The sequence below is a fragment of the Phytophthora infestans genome, genomic scaffold (assembly GCF_000142945.1).
Source record: "Phytophthora infestans T30-4 supercont1.96 genomic scaffold, whole genome shotgun sequence".
NCBI classification, from domain to species: Eukaryota; Oomycota; class Peronosporomycetes; order Peronosporales; family Peronosporaceae; genus Phytophthora; species Phytophthora infestans.
The window spans coordinates 330,158-334,480 of NW_003303663.1; positions in this window are offsets into that span (position 1 = coordinate 330,158).

Genomic DNA, 4,323 nt, shown 5'->3' on the forward strand with positions numbered 1-4,323 from the left:
GAGCATTACTCTATGATTTATTGCGTGGATCGTACGAATCGTAACAGATTCGGCGTGATGCAGTCTCATGAAGAAGAGTAGGAAGGGGATCCGCTGATGTGAGTTGGTCATATCGATGGGAGGATGAAGAAGGACCCACAGGAAGGGTGTGGGCCAGGAGGAGGAGGATCACTGATGTGAGTTGGTCACATCGGAAAGAAAGAGAAGACGAATCCACAGGGGAAGGGTGGATTAGGAGGAAGGAGTGAATGTTTATGCATAAGAGTGACGTTTTACGTGCGAAGAGTCCCGCTTGATCTCAAGCGCGAGCTTTCAAGGGCCCGAACTATACTGACCCAATTGAAACTGGGTCATTGGCGCTAGACCAGGATGAAATTCAGGCGCGGATCCAACCGGATCCGGGATCCCGCCCAGATCCAGGTGTACACTGAAAGGGTGGATCCCGCCCAGATCCAGGTGTACACTGAAAGGGTGGATCCCGCCCAGATCCAGGTGTACACTGAAGGGGTGGATCCAGCCCAGATCCAGGTGTACACTGAAAGGCTCTCACTAGATTTCGCAACCAACGAGGGAATGTTATAGACATATTCAAGTAAGAGAGTGTGGATTATAATAGCTTATGCAAAGGGCTAACTCGACCCAGTTTCCAGTCGCTAGTAACTGCTACGAAACGAATCCACGAAGACTGAAACTGGGGGCGTGGCGTCAAAGAGTGATGAGGATCAGGTAGTCTTGGGCTGAATGTTGAAGAACTTGCTCACTAGACGCTGGATCTGGCGTCCTGGGTGTTGGCTCAAGTCCCCGCGAAACTGGATACGCCAAGGCTCGGCTTCGTCGATCTCTCGCAAGCTCCAATAGGCTCGTGGGTTCTGGGCGATGGAGGTTGGTATCCTCCAAGTTGGCTTGACGGGATACGGATCCCGGAAACCAAGCCACCTTATCCCCGCGTCGGGGAAGATGCAAGAAGGATGGATCCAACAAAATATCCACGTCACACCAACCATCCTGGATTGCTAACACGAGGATCACAAGGACCCTCTTCCAAGCTTGGCCGGCATGGCTACGTCGGTTACCACGCTGCTTGTTGAAGTTGGACAACCAAGTCGAACCCTGCAGTTGGCTCCGAGAGATGGGGAACCGGTGAGTGCCTTCCCATATGACAACCCGGTGCTTGGAGACGAAATCCCGGAACGCACGAACGAATACCCCGAGTCGCCCACGCACATCACCCCTGAAGCTAACCGGATCCACCGGTGTGGTGGCCTGCGCATCACACGGGGCAGCTCTTGTCAGTTCTTCCACGAGAGGTCTGGTGATGAGCGAATCCACGTACCCGGCCCTCGGGATGGCGTCTGCTGTCCGAGGAAATATCCATTCAGCTTGAAAAGGCAGCTCAGGAAACAGGACCGTGATCTTCATTGAGATGACCGCGACCCGGTTCAGCTTCTTGGCGGACCAAGGCTCGATGTCTCTGGTAGTGAAGTCCACAGGAGCACGTCTACCAGGAATGAAGGCGGCATCCGGACCGAACGGAGCCACGGGGAGCATCCCTGGCAGTGACGAATTAGAAGGAGCGGGGATCAAGACAGATCCAGGGGATCCGCCACCATGAGGCGATCCTGGAGATCCACCACCATGAGGTGACCCCCCTCCACCAGATCCGGGGGATCCGCCACCAGGCGACCCCCCTCCGCCAGATCCTAGGAGTCCGCCACCACGAGGCGACCCCCTCCCATCATCGCTACCCGATCCACCATCACTGTCGACTTGGATCGCAGATCCCGCAGTGCCGCCTCCATATCCGGCTGTGCCAGCGACTTGTGGAGGCGGCGTCGAGAGGGATCTCCGCCGGGCTTCGGATCGGGATTGGGACAGAGCCCGTCGCGTGTCTTCCTCCAAGGCATCCCTCAGCGGCTCGAGCCTCCTCCGAATCCTCTGGACTCTCATCGTCATCGTCGTCGTCATCGTCCTCATCGCTCAGAGTGAAGGGATACGGGCCGGAGGACGACGTGCGCTTTGACGACGATCGGTTAGGAGGCCCTGAGCCGTCGGACCAGTCCGACTCTTCATCCTCGTCATCCTCCGAGCTGCCAAGCCCACATCCCGGGGAGATGACACGTTTAGCTTTCCCCTTCCCGGATCCAGCACGAACGGGCGGATGGCCGGTAAAAGCTGGCCGGAGAACGGTAGGCGTCGTCACTGAAGGGACAGCGGTGGATCCCGACTGAGACTGTCCGGATTTTGCCGTGGATGGGGCTGACCCCGTCGTAGGAGCAACGATGGCTGTGGATCCAGTGGACACCACTGCCTGGGACGACGGCGCAGTCGTGGATCCAGTTTTGGGCGCCGATCCCGACTTGGATCCAGCAACGGATCCAGCCTTGGCAGTTGATCCGGACTTGGATGCCGAGGATCCCGCCTTGGACACCACAACGGATCCAGTCTTGGGTCCGGATCCGGTCTTGGACGCCGTAGATCCAGTCTTGGATCCAGATCCAGACGTGGATACTGATGTCGACTTGGATGCAGTAGTGGATTCGGTCTTGGATCCGGCTCCAGATTTCGAGGGAGAGGCGGAAGTTTTGAACGTGGATGTGGGACCCGTCTTGGAGGCGGATTTGGATCCTGCCTTGGGAGCGGATGTAGGTCCCACCTGAGAGGCCACCTTAGAGGCCGAACTGGTTTTGGATTTGGCCTTTGGGGAGGCCCGGGCATGCTTGTGAGGACGGGGGGATCCTTTGCTAGGAGCAGGAGATGCACTACGCGGGCGTTTCGCAACTGACGGATCCGCCCCACTTATAGACGGAAGAGAAGCAGAGGCGCTGGCAGCACGAGAGGGTCCCGACAAGGGAGGGAGGGGATCCGACACTGCAGCTGTCACCAGCGCCAGTCGTCGACGTGCCAAATCCCGTTCCGATAAGCCACGATCGCGCTCCAGGACCAGCTGTTGCTGCTGAGTTTGGGCTGCGGCGAGTTGATCCTGGAGTTTCGCGGTGGTTGCATAGGCTTCCTTCAATTTGTCACCTGGATTGACAATAACAAGTGAATATGGAGCTACTAGCAAGGGCTAAAAGAGGATCCACGTACTCGTGCGGCGAAGCTTTGGATTCCAGCTCCGTTAGCGCACGCTCGGCATCCGCCCACTCGGTAGTCGCCTTGTCCCGCTGGAGCTCGCTGTCTGCCAGTTTCGTTTGGATCTCGTCCCGCAATCGAGTCATACGCACGAATTCTTCAAGCGCGTAATCTCGTCCGGCAGACGCCCTCTCGAACGACTCCTTATTGAGGGTTGCTGGTCTTGGTACTGTGTACCAGTTGTACCCATTAACCGGTCAACCTGAACCGGTCCAATACGATCCCGCTGTGATTATGGTACGTTGTTTATGCCACCCATGATTGGACGAGTAGAATGATTGGACGAGTACAGAATGATTGGATGAGTAGAATGATTGGATGACCTAGGTAGTGAGGACAGTGTAAGCCCCGATAAATCAATCACTTTCGAATCTTCCTTCTTCCGCTCAAGTGCCTTCACTCCGGTCTCCACACCAAGTGCAGAAGTCACTCCGTTCAGCCCCAAGCTTCATTCCAACACCTCTACACCGTTAACAGGTTATGAGCCCAAGCACCATGTCCTCTGCCCATGACGCCTCGACCAAGGTCACCATCGACAAGTTCAACGGTGACAACTACGCGACGTGGAGCCGCTACATGCGTGGCGTGTTTCTGACCAAGTCGGTATGGCACGTAGTGAACCGGGAAACGACGCCGAGCTTCACGGACATCCGGACCAAGGACGACTACGTCAAGGCGAGCAACATTGCGTTCGGACTGATGTTGCTCCACATGAACGCGGACTACCATCACGTGGTTGATGACTGCGAGGAAGCGTGGGGCGCGTGGACGCGCTTGAAGACGCTGTATGGTGGGTCGCAGAAGGCTGGTCGCATCTACCTGAAGCGCCAACTCTTCAGCATGGAGATGTCGGAAGGCGGCAATGTCTTGCATCATTGCAACGAGGTCCTCAACATCAGCGCCAAGCTCAGCAGCATCGGCGCCAAGATGGAGGACGAGGACGTGGCGATCTGCTTACTGCGAAGTCTCCCCAAGAGCTACGAGAACGTCGTGCTGAACTTGGAGATGAGCAATGCAGAGCTGCGGTCGCAAGACGTTGTGAAAGTGCTCACAAACGAGCACATCAAGCGACAAGGTGAGAAGACGGCGACGGTGAAGACTGAAAACGCGGCCAAGGCGTTCAACACCGACCGAGAGTCTCGCCAATGCACGTACTGCGGGAAATTGGGGCACATGATTGACAAGTGCTGG